The sequence below is a fragment of the Trichosurus vulpecula genome, chromosome 3 (assembly GCF_011100635.1).
Source record: "Trichosurus vulpecula isolate mTriVul1 chromosome 3, mTriVul1.pri, whole genome shotgun sequence".
Lineage (NCBI taxonomy): Eukaryota > Metazoa > Chordata > Mammalia > Diprotodontia > Phalangeridae > Trichosurus > Trichosurus vulpecula.
Window position 1 is genome coordinate 162,723,608 of NC_050575.1, and position 22,565 is coordinate 162,746,172.

The window sequence follows — 22,565 nt, forward strand, 5'->3', positions numbered from 1 at the left end:
TGAAAGACTGGTACATGGAAGAGAATAAGACTCATTCTTCTTTGGCCCCAGGGCATGGTCCTGGAAGCAATTGACAGAAATTTCAGAGAAGCTGATTTTGGCTTAATGTTAAGGAAGACTTTTTTTTTCTATTGATTATAAGTATCCAAAAATGAAAATGGCTGCCTCTGGTGGTGGTAGTATCCCTCCCACTGGAGATCTTCAAGTAGAAGCTGGATGACAGTTGTTTGACAATGATGTGGTGGCAGTTCAGGCTCAGGGGTAAGTTGGACCAAGTGACCTCTGAAGTTCCTTCCAACTCTGAGAGTCTGTGATTATATGACAAAGATAACTTTCTCTCAGAATCTGGAACATAAGACCAATTAGTCAACATAGTCATTCCTCCAAAAGACTTTTACTAAGGGCCTATTATATGTAGAACACTATACTGAGCATATACTACAGCACGAGGTCCTCTTGTTAGTTTCTTAGAGATGTTGATGCTTTCTTCTCTTGATAATAACTTTCCCTCCCCAGAGAAGTCAGTCATGGGTCTGCCTGTTTTCCACCAGGGCTGGATCATTGTAGATCTCCTTGGAGCTTAGGAGAATCATGAATTCCATGTAACCCTCCTAGGTGAGTGTCTTTCCTCAGCTGTTACCTCTGATGGAATGTGCTGGATTAGAGATGGCAGTTAGCAGAAACATCATAGAATAGTGAAGAGGGACTTCAATTATCCAGATACATACTAGAGTGCTCTCTCTCTCTCTCTCTCACCAAAGCAGTCCAGCTAGTAACTCCTTCACAATTGAATGGAGGAATCAATAAGGAATGAGAAATCTGTTGTGGATGTGATTCTCACCAATTACCCCATTTCTGGGGTAGAAATGATAGAAAGATTGTGGAGGAAGTGACCATTTCCCCCTTGCATATGTGAAAAAAAGAGTGGACAGCTGAGGATACTCTGACTTAAGCCTTAGATTTTGAAAGGTTCGGAGGAAGGATAGGTCGGAGCCTGAGGACTAAACCTCTGAAGGGCAAAGTGAGCCCAGAAAAGAAGGGAAAATTTCAAGAATGAAATCTTGAAGACAGAAGAAAATAAGAAGGGGAGGGAAAATGGGAGTAGGCTGAAGGAACCAATTTGGATGTTGGGGTGGGGAGGGCCTCACCACTCTACTCAGATTTTAGATTTGTACAGAAGATGGAAGCAAGGGCCAGTAAATGAGGATGAAAACAAAAGCCTGATACAGTACTTTAGCTGTAGGGTTAGGAGCACTAGAGCTTAGAATGAGCTGATGCTGGTGAGGATGACAATTCTTTTTTAAAAAGCTATAATGTGAGAAAAAGGAAGATCAAAGAATGGAGAGGACCACTGCTTGGATGAAATGATAGTAACTGACAACATAGAGAAGACAGAGCTGTTCAATTCACTTTTGCTTTCATTTTCTCTGCCAAGGAGAATGACCTATGGACTGGAAAGGACAAAACAAAAATGGATGATGAGGAGTTATTTAAAAGTAAGGAAATCATAAGCAGGAACTTAGCTGCCCTTGATAAATTCAAGAGATCTGGACCAGATGGACTTCATCCATTTGGGTACTGAAAGAACTGGTAAGTGTTCTTTCTTACTGAGCTATTGTCAATAATATTTGAAAGATAGTAGCAAACAGGAGAGACGTAGTAGGACTGGAGAAGGGCAAATATTGTCTAAGTGTTCAAAAATGGGAAGGTAATGGAAGGTACAAACTATATGCCAGTGAGCATGACTTCAAATTCTAGGAAAATCCCAGAATTGATTATTAATGGAGCCGTCTCTTGACTCTAGGCATTTTCTCTGGCTGTCTCCCATTCATGAGACATTCTCACTCTTCATCTGTGCCTCAGGTTCCTTCAAGTTCCCACCAAAATCCTACTTTCTGCAGGAAGCCTTTCGCAATCCCTCTTAATTCTAATGCCTTCCCTCTGTTAATTATTTCCTATTTATCACACACATATGTATATTATAAGTGTGTGTATGTGTATAGTTTATTTGTACATATCTGTTCACTTCTCTCCCCCATTGAATTGTGAGCTCCTTGAGGGCAGGGACTGTTTTTTGTCACTTTTTGTATCTTCAGCACTTAGCATAGTGCTTGCCATATAGTAAGTACTTAATAAATGCTTAATGACTGAATTGAAAAGGAAGCAATGATTATAAAGCACCAGTATACCTTCACTATGGACAGGTCATGTCAGACTAACCTTATTTCCTTTTTTTTTTTAAAGTAGCTCAGTGAAACCAGCTAGCTGACAAGAAATACTAGAGATAGAGTTGATCTAGATTTTTAACAAAACACTTCCTAAAATATCTCATGCTATTCTTATGTTAAAGACAGAGAGATATGCGACAGACAAGAATATAGTCTAGAACTGGTTGAAAGGCCAGAAAAAAAGTGTCCCAAGTATGTCAAGTAAATGTGCTTGACCCTATGATGTTTAACATGGTCTTAGAATGTTGGGCTGAGTCTAATAAGCTAATGTTTAACAAGGATAAATAATATAGGCTTACACTTGGGTTCAAGAATTCAACTTCACAAATACAAAATGGAGAAAGTATGGTTTGATAACAGTTTGTCTGAAAAAAGATCTGGGGGTTTTAATGGACTGCAAATTCAGTATGAGTCAACAGTGGGATATGGCAGCCAAAAAATGAATGTGATCTTAGGCCACATGGACAAGTGCAGCTACCAGGAATCAGGAAGTGATCGTTTTTCTGTCCTCTGCCTTGGCCAGAACCACATCTGGAGTATCGTGTTCCATTTTGGGTATCACATTTTAGGATGGACACACGTAAGTTAGAGTGTCCAAAGGAAGAGCAACCAGAATGGTGGAGGGACTTATATCTATGCCACAAGAAGACTGGTACAAGGAACTGAGGATATTTAGCCTGGATAAGATAAGACTCAGGGGGCATGTGATAGCTGTATTCAAGGACTTAAAAGGATATCATATGGAAAAGGGATTAGACTTGTTCTTTTGGCCCCCAGAGGGAGAACTAGAAGCAGTGGGTGGAAGTTGCAAAGAGGCAAATTTAGAATTGATATCAGGGAAGAAAATTGCTAACATTTAGAGCTGTCCAAAAGTGGAATGAAGGAGCGAGTCCAGGAACCAGCTCCTTTTTTTTTTTGTCTTTGTGTCCCCAGAGCCTAGAACAGAGTCTTGTGCATACTAAATGCTTAATATGTGTTTGTTGAATTGAATGGGGAGTTAGGGAAGATAGTGATATTCAAATGCCTCAACTTTGCCTTCAAAATAAAATATAAAATGTTAGACCAGGAAGGTACCTTCAAGGTCAACCTGGTTCAAGCTCTTCCACCCCCTATTGTTACAAATGAAGCTGTTTTGGCTCCTGGAGGTTAAATACATTGCTCAAGGTTGCTAAGTGAGTTAATAGTAGAGCTAGGGCCAGAAATCTGCTCTCCTGATTCCCAGAGTTCACTGCTCTTTCGAGCAGACTACATTGCCTCTCCTTGCCTGGCTCGGTTGGCCTTGGAATTAGTGTCATGAGAACCAGGAGGCCCAATTCCGCCCTGGAAGATTGAACATGCCTCTCCCCTCAGCCCTTAATTCCCTCTCCAAGCTAGAGCCCCTCCTGACTTTGCCTCCCTTTCCAAAGCAGGTTTCCTTTAAGAAACCAGAAGATTGATTCCCTGGCAGGCCGCATTGCCGAGGCAAGCCTTGTCCAAATGGTTTGCATGTCTGCATTTTTTACTGCTCTCGTTTAATATGTATGCAAATGCAGGCGCTCCTGTCCTCTCTCTGTGTGGGTTTGCACAGTCAGGAGCAGACTCCCATTAAGCTTCCCATCTCCTGCTCCGCTGTACATTCGAGGAGACTGGCTTTGAAACACTGATAGATGGAGGTGCAAGGAAAAGAGATAAATGACGGATTTTTGTAATTTCTTTTTTTGGGGGGTTGGGGGACGTGGAGAAGGAAACCAGCAAAGGAGATTTAAATATATGCAAAATTGTTTATGTGTGTGAGTGGAGTGGGGGGGAGACCTGAGAGCGGGAGGAGCAAATTTTGTATGCTGTTCCACTTTGAGAGATTGGTTGCGAGGATTGTAGCTGGAGGTTAGGAAAATCGTAGCCACCACAATAATCTTATGTTGCGGAAATATTCGCCTGTTCTCCTGATAAGCAGACGCGTGTCCTATCTGAAATGTGTGCTTCAGCCTCAGAGAAAAAGGAAAATACTGGCTCTTTTTAGCAGATAGGAGCACCTGGTCTGTAGGTGTTTGTCTGCCCAAGGGTTCCCCCCTCAACCCGCCTCTTCTCCTCTTCCCTCCTCCTCCTCGCTCCCCCTTTTCCAAATGGAGCAGTATTCTGAAAGGATGCTCCTGCATTAGGTTATTTTCCTTTCCGGGGAGTTTGCGCCCAGTGGCACATGCAAGATCCTACATTTGCATGAACAAAAACCGGTCACTTGGCAAACCATTGTCCATTTCCATAGATACCTGTTGTTTGACTCATTCAGGGTCTTCCTAATATTAGTCTTCCTCCATTAGTTTTTCTGGAAGGAGGTTTAGGAAAATCCTCAAGAAGATTTTAGCTTAAAAATTTAGGAGTAGGTTCATTAGAGACAGTTAAATATTTTCCCCCTCCAATCAACTTTTTGGGGACCATGGGGGAACCATATTTTCCATGACTTTAGGAAAACTGAGTATCTAGCATTTAATGTTTCAGGCAATTTTTATCTTTAAATTGGTAACTGACAAACTGCAGGCATGAAGGATCACTTGTGGGATCAGGAGCCCTGGGGCACCTTTTCAGATAGAATTAAAAGCCCTAAACAAATTATTTTTCATTCCATAGCAGAAAACCTAAACCAAATTCACCTCTCTCCACCTGAGTTCTGGAAGTTGTTGCTCTTTTTAAGGGGAATTAAAAGCCAAAAAATTCTATATTAGGCATGGGAAGGAAGTTTATATTAAGGCTTTTCATAGAATTTTGCCTTCAGTGTGTATTTCCAAGTTGTGACAATGCGTACCCTTTGAACCTTTTATTTTGTAATCCTTCCCTCCAGACCCCTCTGTGGAATGCTTTCTCCTATTACATAGAGTGAATATTTAAAAAAATGAATAAATGAGTTTTCTTGTAATTTGAATAATTTGGATACATCATTGAGTCTTTTTTTTTCTTTTTTGGCAAAGTGACAAATTAGTTCATAAAATTCTTCTTATTTTTCGTAGGGTCATAGGGAATAGGGTACTAATTCGGATTTTCTTGTTAGGTTTAAAAGCAGGATTTCTCTATGGCAAAAAATTTCACTAGTGAGAATGCATTTAGGCTATAGCCACATTTAGGGATGGAAGAATCTCTACCTGTAAGTCAGAAAAAGAATATAGATACTAATTCACATGTTCATAGATTTAAAGGCCATCTAATCTGACCACTTCATTTTACAAGTGATGAACTAACTTGAGGTCGTCAGATGTTAAATGGTTTTCCCAAGGTCATGTAAGAGTAACATAGAGTAGAGTTGACATTCGAATCCAGGACTTCTAATTCTATATCCAGTGCTCTTTCCACTGCCCAGTGGACTTCGGGGGATCTGTGATTTTGTCAATGTGGATAGTCATTCTGGTGGTGCACATTGGAGCCTACTCACATATTCTCATCTTGTGAAATTCTTGTCTATGTCCTCCCATAAATTCTCCATAGAGGACCTATCTAACATGCTAGAGGTCTTTCTCTAAGTCTTTGAATATTCTCTGAATATCAGTGCAGCATTTAGTCAGTCTATCACGTTCCAATATATACAACTGGCTCACCTCCTTTTGTGATAATTCATTTCCAGGGTGATACACTTTATTTTTTGGTACACAAACTGGCAGTGATATCATGCTGAAGTCCACTCCCAACCCTCCATCTCCCTCCCCTCACTGTATTCCTTTGTGTCACAATTTTGTTGTTGTTTTGAAATCATGATGTTTTATGATTCATAGACATATAGCATCACTGGGAGAATACCGGTTTTTTTAAAAAGCTGTTTTTTTGGTGCCAGGGAGCAGTTTGGAATTGTCGAAAACATTGTGTAGTTTCTCAAATGGAATCTAATCTGGACTTTTCCTCCTAAGTTCTGGATCCAGCTCGTTCTTGTGTAGTGCTTGCTTAAGATAGTTGTATTCTAAGACTGACGCAATGTACTGCCTATCCAATTGCATGTCTTAGTCTGGACAATAGGCATTCTTTATCCATTTGACTTTTACTATGTGGATTGCTAGGCTGATTTCTTTTGTGTGGTCTTAGATCTCATTGAGGAAGCCTTGTAGTAGTCTAAAGTTTAATGTGATGAACATGATATTGTTTGCTAACAGGGACATCTGGAGGTCCTTGCCATTTTTTCTTTCCATCTGAACTCCGACAGCCTCCATACCAGGGACAAATACCTCTGGTGAGCTTACATTTCTCTTTTATGCTTTGTTTGATATTGGTGATCAGAGGATCATTAAACAAAGGTCTTTGGTTACTTCTACCAAGGAAACTTACACAATCTTATCAAATGCATGGAAAACTCTTTATTGAAGGAGAGTCTTCAAGGCTGAATTTTGTAGTAATATGTAAAATGCCTTTTTGTAATCAACAAACAGTAGACACAGTGGGATTTTGTATTCTTTATATGTTTCAGTCAATTGTGTGACTAAAGAAAATTATTTGGAAAAACCTGCTTGCTCTTTTCTCTTATTTTCATCAAGGATACCCTCAGTCTTGTTGGAGACCCTCAGAATTGAACAGAAGGAGGAGAGCAGGATGGATTACCCTTGGTAAATAGACTCTTTATTCCTTCCTTCCTTTCTTCCTTCTTTCCTCCTTCCTTCCTTTCTTCCTTCTTTCCTTCCTTCCTTCCTTCCTTCCTTCCTTCCTTCCTTCCTTCCTTTCTTCCTTCTTTCTTTCTTTCATCCTTCCTTCCTTCCTCTTTCTTTCTCTTTCCCTTCCTTCCTTCCTTCCTCTTCCTTCCTCCTTCCTTCTTCCTTCTTCCTTCCTTCCTTCTTCCTTCCTTCCTTTCTTCCTTCCTTCCTTCCTTCCTTCCTTCCTTCCTTCATTCCTTCCTTCCTTCCTTCCTTCCTTTTTTCCACATGATTCTCCCTAAAACAAAGGCCCATCTTTTTAATATCAATATTCCTCTGGTATGGTTATATGGCTCAGATTCATGAGATAATAAGAATAAAAATAAAAATTGAAGGTCATCTGAAGGGCAATGGAGAAGCATACAAGCAGGCTGCAAAACATTACAAAGAAGAAATTACAGAGAAGTGGCATAAAGGATGTCACCGAATAAATGTAGAAGATGAATTGGTCACATGGTAATCATGAGGGATGACCAAAGGAAAGTCCATATGCTCCATTAGTTTCTTTTTCATATCAATGGGCAGATAAGTGCAGGAGCCCTGCACCACAGCTTCTGTTTCTGGCCCAGCTCTCACAGGGCCCAGCCATTGTCTGGGGAGGCAATTCTTGTGGAGAATGGATAGGCCATCACCACCAACTGCCAACCAAGTGCTACTAATGGAGCAAGGAAGCTAGCCTAATTGAAGTAACAGGGCACCCTGAGAGGGAGATGGAGGCATCATGGGCCAAGGCACATCTGCTCTCAGATGCTGATGAGGACATACCAGGAGCCTGAACCCAATAGTCTTGGGAATTGCAGTGTACCCCAAACCACTAGAACTACTTCTAGCCCAGCCCCTGCAGCCATCCTTGAGGGAAGAAATTGTTGTGGAGAATGGGCCCATATTTCTCAACACTATCAGCCACAACTTTTGACCAACTGCCACAAACAGATAGGCAAAGGAGCCCTGAGTGTAATACTATTACCTCCCAGACTACGGGTTCTGTTTCCAGTCTAGCCCTTACAATCATCATCTGTGGAGGTAGCTCCTGTGGATAAGGAGGCACCATACCCACCAACTGCTAACCAACTGCCACTCACAGGATAGGCATGCCAACCTAGCCAAAGCAGCAAGGTACCCTAAAGGAGCGACAAGAAGTGGTATATGCCAGGCAAATCAAATCACCACCATCATCTTGACCAGCATCTTCCCTCACACTCTGATGGGAACAGCCCAGGACTCCAAACCCAATAATCTTTGGAATAGTAATGCTTCCAGCCTAGTGCCCTCAGCTATCATCCTGGGAAGTAATCCCTGTGGAGCTGCAACCTGGCAACTGCTCTCGTAGTTGCTACAGCTACAGCTCCTGAAGACCCAGAAAAGAGTTCTTGCCATCAAAGTACTTGGCACTGTCAAATAATTCAACACCAGAAACTGAAATGACTTTTATCACTGGAAATCAGACTAAAAAAGAGGCGGTATCATCAACTTTGTCTCTGTATTCTAAGGACCATGGGACCTTTCCATCTGACTTGCTGTTGAAACCTCCCTTATGTGTTGTCTCCCCCATTAGAAGGTGAGTGAGCTCCTTGAGAGAAAAGACTGTCTTGCTTTTCTATTTGTATCCCCGGCATGTAGCACAGCACATAGCACATAGTAAATGCTTAATACATGTTTTATTCATTCACTCAAAAGAAAATGAAGGAGGTCCCCAGACCAGTATAGTGAACTTTTGAGAGTCATGAACAAGAATCATATGCAGTGGGCAGACATAGATGGGTTGCTTCCTCATTAGAGAGAGTGTAGGAGGGACATCAGTGAGATCACAGATCAATCTGAGTATTTGAGGATGCCTTTAATATGTATGTAGACCATCCGCACATTGAAAAGAGAGTATAAACCTAGGAGCTGATGGTTGGGGTTGTCTTCTTAGTCACTTTTTATAAACTATGATATTTTTACATGGCAGCAGGTTGGGTGGAGGGAGATATCTTACCCTTTTTGTACAATCTTGAAAATCAATCCCTCAGTATCTTCAAAATGGTATAATCTTCAGCATGGATTTTTCTATGTGTACTTAGTCTAGGACAGCTGCCCTTCCCTATTCCCTGGCCATTTCCACTTCCTCATAGCATATTGAGTACTGAGATATTAGAACTAACAAATATGGTAGTTCCATTGTCACTGAGGATAAGAACTGATTGCTATAGAATCTCTGGCAAAACTGTTCTTTTTTGCCTATTTATTTCCTTTTCAGTTTCATCTATAAACTCTCTTGGGATGATCTGACTTAGTTTTCCATCCATTGCTTTTCATTGTTTTGTACAACACAACTAACTCATCCTCCTTGCTAAAGTTTCCTAAATGATTTTGTACTCTAAATGGTTGTTGCCCTTGGCAGTTTTGTTTCTCTACTTCACAAGAAAGAAAATCAAATATTTACTGTAGTCAGAGATAATGTCTTTACTTATATCTATTTCTTATTTTTCAGCATCAATAGGTTATTTGAAAACATCAAGTTGAAACTACCTTCATTGCATATAACATTTTCTTCTCATCTTTATCCTTTCCCCTTCTAATTTGGCATTAATTTCAACTTTTTGTTGAATTGTCTAACTAGACAATTAACTAGAATGATCTAATTGCCCACAGAGAGTAGGCTCTAAAATGGCTTCTAGGCCAGTAGTTAGTCATTTCCTACTTGTTAGGATATAGCCAATTTGTAGTGTGTGTGATGGACAGTACTTTCCATTTTTAGTGCATTCTAACTTTTTCCTTGAGGAAAATATTTATGATACACAAGCATAAGGCTTCTGTGTAATCTACACATCTTTAGTATCTTTAATTTCTTCAGCCCATGTCATGTTTTCTAATATATTTTTCTTTTTAAAAATTTTAGTTGTTATTGATAACATTTGTTTGTTATATAACTTTTATTTCCAAATAATCCTTTTCTTTCTCCTCTACCCAGGGAGCCATCTCTTGCAAAAAAGAATTTTAAAAGAACAAAGGAAAAAAAGGCATTCAACATAAGTAACACAACAACCAAATTTAACAGTATACACAATGTTTCACATTCATATTTGTCTGGTATCTAGCTATCTGTTTTGTCTTCTACTTCCATAAGGAGGGAGAGAAGTGTACTTTTTTCATCACTTCTTTCAAACAAAGCTTGTTTATTTTAACTCCTTAATGTCCAGCATATTTTTAAACTTTTTTTCCTCCTGTGTTCATCTTTACATTGAAGTTATTTATTACACAGGCTTACATTTACTGGAATTGGAGGATTTTTGTCAAGTTCTTTGTAGACTTTTAAAAATTCCTCATCCTCTACAACAAATATTAGGGTATAAGTCATAATTGTCTTCATGGTGGTATTTTAAAAATATTATTATTCTCATGAGCAAGGTAAAATGACCAAGTACCATATGACATAATATTTCTTGTTGGCTTTGGGAACACAATGAAACCAATTCTACTGTCCCCTCAATTTGTCTCTCCAAGGAGAACTCATGAGTCTTTCTTATGGTAAGCCACAACTTCCTTTTGTCTTCTGCTATCTTTTATTACAAAAATGTTAATAATGGTGGGTTCAGTCCCTCCAGTAATTTATCAACTCTTTTATCATTGTATACAACTCTACATTAATGTTTATAGTTGACCTAAAAACTATGTGATCTTTAGCATCTTATCTTTTTTTCTTTTACTTAAATTTGTCCTTGTGGAAGTGGACTACGTAGAACTGAAGGTCAGTTTAAATTTTTTGTTTGTTTCATGGCTGAAGAATTAATCACTTGGAAAGTCTGTAAGGAAGATAGATACGCTAATACATTATTCGTGGAACTGTGAACTGGTCTAGCCAGTCTTCAGAATTATGCCAAAAGTGAATTAAATGGCCATATCTTTTGACCCAGAAATCCCATGGCTAGGTACATACCCTGCAGAGGTCAATGACAGAAAGGTCTCATAGCGTAAATATTTACAGCAATAATTTTAGTGATAGCAAAGAAAAGGAAAGTGAGTAGATGTCCATCAATTAGGAAATGGCTAAACAAATTATGGTACATAGATATAATGGAATATTATTTGCTATAAGAAATGGCAAATATAAAGAATTTCAGAGAAGCAGGGGAAAGCTTTTATGAACTGATGCAAAGTGAAATAAGCAAAGCCAGGAAAAAAAAAACCACATAAAATGACTACAGCAAAGTAAATGGAAAATAGAAAGAACAAAAAATGGAAATTGAATGCTATATAGTTAAAATGACTAAGCTTGGCCTCACATAAAAGTTAAGAAAATTCACATCCTTCCCTTCTTTGCAGAGGGGTGTGTATTTGTGTGTGTGTGTGTGTGTGTGTGTGTGTGTGTGCGCGCGCGTGCGTGAGGTCTGTGAATGTGGAATACTCCATATATTGTCATATATGGTTGATATGTTGGTTGACTTTATTGAACTGATTTTGTTCCACTTCTTCTTTTTTATTCTCTGTTATAAGGAATGACTCATTTGGTAGAAGAGAAGGAAGAATATATATGGAAAACAATGTGATGCAAAAGCAAAAGTTAAGTTAAATGTAAAGTTAAAACTGAATTAATTACCTAGTTGGCAATCTACTTGTAATAAATCTCTTTGTTCTAATCTTGGTGTATCCTAAAGAGGAGACATTTTCTGTTACTGAAACCATACAAATATAATTTATGCAAAATACCCTGACTCAAATGGATCTGTAATCTAACCAAAGTGTATGTTCCTTCCAAAGGCACAGACTTCAATCCATTCACATCTGCTCATCCAGTGGACCTTTTGACCATGTTCTACCATAAGTTCAAGACAGGCAACAATCTCAATGTACTATGACACTTCCTTGCTTTCTCTTGACATTGTCAGGATACCAGTGTAATATGTGGGTTATCAATCTCTTGTTCACAGCAGCACAGTGTCATCGGCAAACAAGGTCATCTGGAGGATCTCACCATATACAGGTAAACCCTCTTCACTTTGGCTTTTGTCCTGAATTTCCCCCATGAGTGATGAACACCTTTGGGGAACACACAAAACCCTCTTTTATATCTCATCTAATATTAATGATTGTGATAATTGAATAATATTATCTCTGTTACTATGTCTTCCAGTGAATCTTGCATAATTTTGATGTATGCATTTGAAATAGCCTGTTGGAAGAATACCTCTATGGCAGTATTTTGTTCTACCAAATCAAAAGCTCGTTGTCAATAGTCAACAAACAATAAACACATTGGGATCCTATATTCTCTACATTTTTCCACTTAATTGTGTGATGGTAAAGATGTGGTCCACTCTGTAATATTGCCTCTTTCCCAATGATATCCCTATCAAGCATATCCTCAATATGTGTTTAAATTATTCTCATAAATCTTTTGATTTACATTGGAAATTAGGCACATGGATCAACAGTTATTGATGTTTTCCTCATAATTATATTTTGATATTAATAGATAAAGATTTCCCTCCACAACTTTGGCATTTTTTCCTCCCTCAGATTCCTTATGAATCAATCCTTCATTGCACTCACAACTATGTCATCTCCATAAAAGATATTGTGTGTGTACATTTGGTCTAATCTAGCTGTTTTTCTCATCTTTATTCTCTTTAGTATCCTTTCTATTTCCTTTGTACATGCATGTGGGTCTATGATGTGAAAATCCAAGTGTGGCAGCTCCATATTTCTTGGTGGTGAAAAGAATTTAAAATCTTAAAAAATGGTTACAGATCTTTTTCACCTTTCTTTTATTTGTTTTCCTCTTTTCAGTTTCTCTTAAATTCTCTCAGCATGACTTTGTTTAATTGTATTTTTTGCTAAGCTTTAAAAAAATCTAGTTTTGGTCTCTACTGCTCATAATCTTTCACCATCCTTCTCCATAAGATTTTACAAATGCTCTTTTGTAAATGCCAAGGTGTTGCCCTTGACTACCATCTTTCCATTTGCTTAGTAAGTATTCATGAACCAAGGTATTTTAAGGTTCTTTTTGTTCTCTCATTATAGCAATTGATTTGTATTTATTAATTATCTTCATGACTATTGTTATTAGTGAATCTATCTTTTCTTCCATACATATCCCATTTTTGTTATCAATATTTGATTGGTATGATTTAGTTCCTCTAGCAGTGTACCCACTCATAGGTCATTGGACAATTATCTTACATCTAGTCTATGAACCATCAAATTAAAAATTGTAGATGATCTAAAAACTATGATTCTTAGCACCCCTTTGCTTCCACTCCTGCCACTTCGAAAAAAAAGGACTGGCAGCCATTTTGTAATTCTTTTTATTTCATGGATTGCCATGGCCAAAAAATTCATCATTGAGTGACCAATCTACTAGCGATGGGTCACTCTATGCTTAGGTATCTATACACATAAATCTTGTCATTCTCACTGTAAAGGAAACCATAAAAGATGACAAGAAATAAAAATGATAAATGTTGGAGGGGCTGTGGGAAAACAGGTACATTGATGCACTGTTGGTGGATCTGTGAATGGATATGACTATTCTGGAAGGCAATTTGGAATTACACACAAAAAGTTATTAAACAGTGCATGCCCTTTGACTCAACTATAACACTGATAAGCCTATACTCAAAAGAGATCAAAGAAAGAGGAAAAGGTCTTTGATGTATAAAAATATTTATAGTAGCTCTTTTTTGTGATGGTGAAAAACTGTAAATTAAGAGGACATTCAATAATTGAGGAATGGCTGAATAAGTTGTCATATATGAATGTGATGGAATACTTTGCTGTAATAAATGAGAAAACAAGTTATTTCAAAAGGGCAACGAGGCCTGCAGTACACAGTGCTCTGGGCTTCAAGTCAGGAAGCCCTCAGTTCAAATCCAACTTCGGACATTTACTAGCTATGTGACCCTGGCTAAGTCACTTAATCTCCATTTTCTCATCTGTAAAATGAAGATAATAATAGCATCTACCTCCCAGGATTATTGTGATGATCCAATGAGAAAATAATTGTAAAATGCTTAGTATAGAAACTGGCACATGCTAAGCACTTATATAAATGTTAGTTATCAAAAAGACAGGGAAAGACTTCTATAAACTGATACAGAATGAAGTGAGCGGAAACAACAATTTATGCTGTAACAACGATATTATAAAAAGAAACCATTTTGAGGACTTTTATAAACTAATGAAGAATGACAAGCAGAACTAGGAGAACAAATTATGTGATAAGCAACACTAAAAATAAACAACTTCAAAAGTTGTAAGAGTTATGACTGATACAGTGACTGTTTGTGATTCCAGAGGACTGATGATGTAACATGTTATCCATTGCAGAGAGGTGGTGGATATAGGATAGAGGGCGGTACACACACATATGTATATGTATACGTATTCAATTATTGGGGGATTTCTTTGCTTCCCCATACGTATTTGTTATATGAAATTTGTTTTTTTTTTCCTTTTCTCTTTTAATGGAATGGGGAGTAGGAGGGAAAGGAAATAGATTTACGTAAATTTTTTTAAAGATAAGAGATGCTACAGTTGTGAAATGTTGCATGAACTTTCAGATGAGGTCACTGTGTTATTAGTTTTACTTAGCTCTTTTGCTTTGCATAAAGCAGGAATAGTTTGTAAGTGTAATGTTAAAACAAAACATTAATAAAACTGAAATTGTAACAATATATAAAAAGAAGGAAGAAGGAAATGGCAGCTAAATGAATGATGGTTCACAGGTATTCCTTGGAGTGGTAAAGAAAATAGTTGGGCAGAGTTGGTTTTATCCTGTATCCAGGGGGAATAAAAAATGTTATTTCATGAAGATCATAAATCTAGAGCTGAAAGGACCTCAGAGATCATCTAGTTTATTTTTTATTTTTTTGAGGGGGGAAGTTGGGGTAATTGGGATTAAGTGACTTGTCCAAAGTCACACAGCTAGTAAATATCAGGTGTCTGAGGTCACATTTGAATTCAGGTCCTTGTGACTCCAGGGCCAGTGCTCTATTCACTGTGCCACCTAGATGCTCCTATCATCTAGTTTAACCCTCACATTTTATAGTTGAGGAAACTGAGGCCTAGAGAAGATAAGTGATTTTTCTAAGGCCACCTAGATAGCAATCATCAGGCTTTTCATCCAGGTCTTCTGATGTTCCTTCCGCTTTACCTGACTCCCTTTGTATGTGGATGTGAGATATTTTGTCATTTTGTATTGTAGTATTTGTGATAAGTATTTGCAAAAAGAATCCTATAAAAATAATCATAGCGATATCAGTTGCTGAGGATGAAAAGATCAAGAAATTCTGTGAAGATCTGAATATAACCTTATAAATGAACATAATATATACTGTGACACTTGGTGGCTTCAATGAAAATAGAGGTGGAAAAAGATGAGGATTTTGAGAAATAGATGAGAAAGCATCATTTAGGAAGAAGGAATAATAGAGACCAAAACACTTGTATATTGCATAGAATTTTCATACCTTTCTAAGGTGACCACTTTCTTTGAGGAAAATAGCTGTTAGGTGGAAAGCACCAAATAACATTACAAAATTGAAATAGACTATATTTTAATAGCCAGAAAGAAACTTATTAATTCATGTGGAGTTTACCCCTGAATCAATTGTTTATATGTAATAAGGCCACTGCCTTGTCAAAGAAAAGATCTGAGTTAATAAGAAGCAATAATAATAATAATAATAATAATAATAATGATGATGATGATGATAAAATGATATGGAGTACAATTGAGATAACCCAATCCTGAACTATTTAAAAGAAATAATTGGCAATGAAATATGGGAAGTGGACAAAAGACATGACATAGAGTTATAATAATTCTATGTAGTTTAATTGTTTTAAGTCTACTTTACCTTAACAAGTCAGTGGTCTGATGGGATAAGAAGACCAAAAGACTCTAAAAAGTTTCTTAATCAGCAAATGCTTTACTTATTTGCCAAGAGGAGAGAGATAGCAACCAAAGGCATGCTTATTTTTTATGTAAACTCATTTGTAAAATCTCACAAATAAAGATGATGAAGAATTAAAAGCAGGATTAACTCATAAAGCAGAGAAAAACTGTAGAGGATAAAAGCAGTAAGATATTTAGTAACTGAATGAAAAATGTAGAGAGTATATGGTTCTACTGGGCTTACCATTTGTTTAATATGAAAAAACATTTCATTCATTAAAACAAAACAGCACTTTAAGGATTGTTCTCCATTAAAGTGTCTTCTATTCATACATCAAAATTATTAAATATTCTTTGGATAAAAAGAGAGATAAACTGCTTCAATGACCTTCTGATCATAAAATCAAGAGAGGCACAAAACAGAAATATGTATGTTTACCATACCATTGTCATGGAGAAGAATCTAGGTAGAGTGGAAGTTGAAGAGGGGATCTCATTGGTTGGGGAGGCATTGTGCTGGTTGTATCAAGCCTTATAACACTGTATTAAATTGTGAGCTTGTCAAGGGTAGGATCTATCTTTTGGCTTTTTTTTGTATCCTCAGAGCTTAGCACATTGCCTGGTACATAGTAGGTGTTTAACAAATGTTTATTAACTGACATTGCAGAGCTTCCTGGAAAATATCTGTAACTACTTAAAAGAGTTTGGCTCAATAATCTACACAGGAAAGACCAGAGATTTTTAACCAGTTTTTGAATGTGTCATAGGTTCTTTAGGCAGTCTGGTATGGATCCTTTCTCAGAATAAATTTTAAAAATAATTTATGGAAATGCTAAATTTCAGTAAGAGATTATTAAAAATAGAGATGCAATTCCCCCCCCCCACCTAAATTTATAGAAGTCTTGAAATGTATCCATGGACCCCAGGTTAAGAACCTCTGAAATGAAAAATGTTTATTGACCAGATCACAACATGTATTTGGAAGGACAATCTACAGTGCTTGTCCATCAGTATATACATCTGGGAACAGCAGTGCAGATGGATGATGGGCTGGGCCCAGAGTTAAACAGGAGGAGAAGAGCAGGATGGATTGCCTGCAGGAAATTACATAGCCTTTTAATGACCCCAAGCTTCTCATGGAAACAAAGGCTCATCTTTTTAATACCAAAATTCTACTGGTGTTGTATGATAGCAGCAAGATATGAAATACAACCATCTCTGAAGAATTAAAAATGAGTATCACGCAGAGGGCAATGAAGAGGCACAGGATGGGTGTGAGAAGGCTGTAACACATAACCAATGAGCAACTTCATTGAAGAACAGGAGTAAAAGATGTCATCAAGGACACACATGATAACCAAAGAGGATAGACTGGGTATGTGGTGATGGCAAGGGATGATAAATGGAAAGCCATAGTGCTCTATCAGTACCCTTATGATGTCAGTAGAAAGCAAGGAAGGCCTTTAGGGTGTAAAACCCCTTGTGGTAAACTGATGGGAAAATATGGACAAGAGATGAGCAAAATGGGCGGACATAGATGGATCACAATCTGCACCAACTCGGTGACATCACAGATACATTTGTGTTTTTGAGTAGCAAATTGTTGAACTAGATCAGGTTAGAGTTCTTTTAATTGCATATCATATCTTTTTTATTCTTGCTCCTAGCTTTGTGCTAATTTTGCTCTTTACTTTAACAGGTCTTCCCTGATGGGATAAACATGGCCGACTCAGGAATGACTTCTTTATCAGGAGCAAGTTGTTTCTTGTCCATTAAAATATAATCATTTTTGCATGTGATTTTTTGGATCCCTGAAATGTCGAAGTATAATAATAATATTGCAATAATTCATATTTATGTAGTACTTTATGTTCTATGATATTCTTTATGTTCATTTTCTCCAGTACAGTCCCATGAGGTAAGTAGAATGAGTACCATCATCTCCACTTTACAGATCAGGAAATCAGCTTCAGGGAAGTGAATGTATCTATCCATGGTCCTACACAAGGAACATGCATCAGTTAGAATTTGAACCCAGGTCTCCTATTTCCCAGTCTAGTATACTTCTCTGCCCCTCCTTCCCCCAATTTAGCTAACATGTTAAGTGAAGTCTATGTGCTAAGTGCTTCAGGAATACAAAGACAAAATTGAAATAGTCCTGGTTCTCAAGGAACTTACAACCAGTCAGTGGAAATAATGTTCACATATTAAATAGAAACTAAATATATATATATATATATATATACATATATATATATATATATATATATATATATATGTATGTATGTATAGTTGACAAAAAGGCAATTCCCAGGGTGAAGCACTAGCAAGTGAGTGGATGGGGGGGGGGAATAGGAAAGATTTCCTGGAGGAGGTAGCATTTGAGCTGATCTCTGAAGGATCCTGGGGATTCTAAGAAGCTGAGGTGAGGAGGAAGTGCATTCCGGGCATGAACGAGAACCTGTGCAAAGGCATGGCTATGGGAGATAGAATGTAATGTATAAGGGCCAGCAAGATGACCAGTCTGGATAGACCCCTGAGTATATGAAGGGGAATGATGTATAACTAGGTCAGAAAGATAATCTAGAACCAAGTTGTAAAGGGCTTTAAATACTCCAAAGTAGAGTTTGTAATTGATCCTAGAGCTAATGGGGAGCCAAAGGAGTTTATTGAGCTGGGGAGTGATATGGTAAGAACTGTATTTGTTCCTCTTACCTAGAAGAGCCTCCTTTTTCAAATCTCTGCTAGATACAAACAGAATGTAGCATATTCCCAGTAATTACTTATGTTCAAGAAAAAGAAAGGAAATATACTTGTGGACAGTTTTGTGGCCAAGTTTAGTAGAATAGGTGTAAAGACCAAGTACTACATTGGTACTTGCAAAAATGTAGAAAGACCTAGAGGGATGCCCCATCAATTGGGAATGGCCGAACAAGTTGTGGTATATGACTGTAATGGAATACTACTGTGCTCTAAGAAATGATGAGTACAATGATCTTAGAAAAACATAGAAAGACTTGCATGAAATAATGAAGAGTGAAATGAGCAGAACTCAGAGAACATTGTATACAGAAATGTTGTTTTAAGAATGACTTTGAGTAAATAAATCATTTTGACCATTATAAATACCCAATTTAGCTACAAGGGACATATGAAGAAAGATACTATCTACATCCAGGGAAAGAACTGATAAATAGAAGTATGCATAGAATAATTTTACATATTTACATCTATTTATGTCTAATGTTAGCCATCTCTAGGGCAAGGGGGGAGGAGGGAAGAAAAAAGGGAAAAAAAGAGAAAGAAATTTGCATAGTAATTTTATCATATCCTTAAAAAGGAATAGCAAATTGTACATAATAGAGTTGTGGTTTCATGTGATGCTTGCTTTATTCCATAAATTAAAAATAAAATTAAAATGGTTAAAAATAGAAAGGAGGCCTCTAAGCCAGAATTGGTTATCCCACAAATGTCTGTTATGGACCCTCTTCTCTCCTCCCTCTGTACCCTCTAACTTAATGACCTCATGAGCTCCCATGACTCCAGTTATCCCTTCCATGTAAATGATTCCCAGATCAATATAGCCAGCCCTAAACTCTAGCTTCAGTCTTGCATCACCAATTGCTTTTTGGACATCTCAAACTGAATGTCTCATGGGGACCTTAAACTCAACATGTCTAAAAACAGAACATATTAGCTTTTAAAACTTTATCTGTTTTCAGTTCTGAATTCTCTCCCTCCCTTCCACTCCTCCCCCATCTATTGAGAAGGCAAGAAATATGATACTGATTGTACATACGAAGTCATACAAAACATATTTCTGCATGACCCATGTTGTAAAAGAAAAAAAACAAGAAAAATTAAAAATGAAAGAAAATATACTTCAATCTATAGTCAGAATCCATTAGTTCTCTTTCTGGACTTGGATAGCATTTTTCATCATGAGTTCTTTGGAATCATCATGGATCATTGTATTGACCAGAGTAGCTAAGTCTTTCACAGGGCTCCTATATCCTGAGCTAGTATACATTTTTTCCAATTCAACTAACATTTATTAGTACAGACCATATGCTAAGTGCTTGGGTAATACAAAGATAAAATTGAAAGAGTCCTGGTTCTCGAGGAACTTATATTCAATCAGTGGAAACAACCGCTGATCATCATTACAATATCGCTATTACTTTGTACAATGTTCTCCTAGTTCTGCTCTCTTTACTTTGTATCAGCTTATAGAAGTTTTCCCAGGTATTTCTGAAATCATCTACTTCATCATTTCTTACAGTAAAATAGTATTCAATCACAATCATATACCCCAACTTATTTAAACATTCCCCAATTGATGAATATCCCTTCAATTTCCAATTCTTTTCCACCACAAAAAGAACTGCTATAAATATTTTTATACATATGGGTAATTTTCCTTTTTCTTTGATCTCTTTGGTATACAGAACAAGTAGTGGTATTATTGGGTCAGAGGTTATACACAATTTCATAGCCCTTTGGACACAGTTCCAAACTGTTTTCTAAAATGGTTTGACCAAGTCACAGCTCTTATCAACAGTGCATTAATGTATTTATTTTTCCATACCGCCCCCAGCATTTATTATTTTCCTTGTCTGTCATGTTACCATTCTGATGGGTGTGAGATAGTGATACCTCACAGTTGTTTTAATGTGCATTTCTCCAATTATTAGTGATTTAGAGCATTTTTATATGACTATTAATGGTTTTGATTTCTTCTTCTGAAAAATGCCCATCCATATCCTTTGACCTTGTATCAGTTGGGGAATGACTCTCACTTTTACATATTTGGCTCAGTTCCCTATATATTTGAGAAATGAGACCTTGATCAGAGAAACTTGCTGTAAAGACACCTCCCCCCCCCCCAGTTTCCTGCTTTCCTTCTAATTTTAGCTGCATTGATTTTGCTTATGTGAAAACTTTTAAATGTAATGTAATCAAAATTATCCTTTTTGCCTCCTGTGATTCTATCTCTTATTTGATAATAAACTCTTCCCTCATACATAGACCTTACAAGTAACTTTTTCCATGCTCCTCTAATTTGCTTATGATATCACCCTTTATGTCTAAATTATATGCCCATTTTGAACTTATTTTGGTATTTTGTGTAAGATATTGGTCAATGCCTACTTTCTGCGAAACAGCTTTCCAGTTTTTCCAGTGGTTTTTGTCGAAAAGTGAGTTCTATGCCCAAAGGGCAATCAAACTGTGCATACCCTTTGATCCAGCAGTACCACTATTCGGTCTGTGTTCCAAAGAGATGAAAAAGGTGGGGAGGACCTATTCATACAAAAATATTTATAGCAGCTCTTTTTGTGGTGGCAAAGAATTGGAAATTGAGGGGATGCCCATCAATTGGAGAATGGTTGAATAAGTTGTGGTTTATGATTGTAATGGGATCCTATTGTGCTATAAGAAATGATGAGCAGGATGACTTCAGGAAAAGATTTACAAGAACTGACACAAGATAAAGAGGGCAGAACCAGGAGAACATTTTACACAGTAACTGCAACATTATATGATGATCAACTATGAATGACTTAGTTATTTTCAGCAATACAATGATCTAAGATAATTCCAAAGGACTCATGATAAAAATGCTATTCATACCCAGAGAAAGAACTGATAGAGTCTGAATGCAGGTCAAAGGATACTATTTTCATTTTCTTTATTTTTTTGTGTTTTACTCACAATATGAGTAATATGGAAATATGTTTTACATGATTGTACATTTATAACCTATATCAAATTGCTTACTGCCTTAAGGAGGGGAGATGTGAGGGAGAGAGGGAGAAAATTTGGAGCTCAAAATAAAAAAAAAGATTGTTAAAATTTGCCTTTACATGTAAGTGGAAAAATAAAATACTATAAAAAATAGTGAATTTTTGCCCCAATAGCTTGGATCTTTGGGTTTACCAAGAACTAAGTTACTATGGTCATTCACTTCTGTATGTTGTGGGGTTAAGCTATTCTATTGATCATCTATTCTATTTCTTATCCAGTTCCAGATTGTTTTAATGATCACCACTTTGTAGAATAGTTTGAGATCTGGTACAGCTAGGCTACCTTCTTTTACTCTTTTTCATTGATTCTCTTGATATTCTTGCTCCTCCAGATGAATTTTGTTCTTGTTTTTTGTTCTTTTGCTCTTATATTTAGCTCCATAAAACATTTCTTTGGTAGTTTGATTGGTATGGCACTGAATAAGCAAATTAATTTAGGTAGTATCAGCATTTTAATTATATTGGTTTGACCTACAGTTGAAGAATTATTTCTCTGATTGTTTAGATCTATCCTTATTTGTGTGAAGACTGTTTTCTAATTGTGTTCATATAGTTCCTGTGGGTGTCTTGGGAGGTAGACTCCCAAGTATTTTATATTGTCTGTAGTTATTTTAAATGGAATTTATCTTTTCCTGTTGGGTTTTGTTGGTAATATCTACAAATGTCGATGATTTTGTGGGTTTACTTTATATCCTGCAACTTTGCTAAAATTGTCAATTATTTTGATTAGCTTTTTAGTTGACTTTCTAGGGTTCTCTAAATATATCATCATATCATCTGTAAAAAGTGATAGTTTTGTTTCCTCATTGCCTGTGCTTATTTCTTCAATTTCTTTTTCTTGTCTTATTACTATAGCCAACATTTCTAGTACAAATATTTATTATGATAGTGACAATGGATATCCTTGCTTCACCCCTGTTTTTATTGGGAAGGCTTCTAGCTTATCCCCATTACAGATAATGCTTTCTCTTGGTTTTAGTTAGATACTACTTATTAATTTAAGAAAGATTCCACT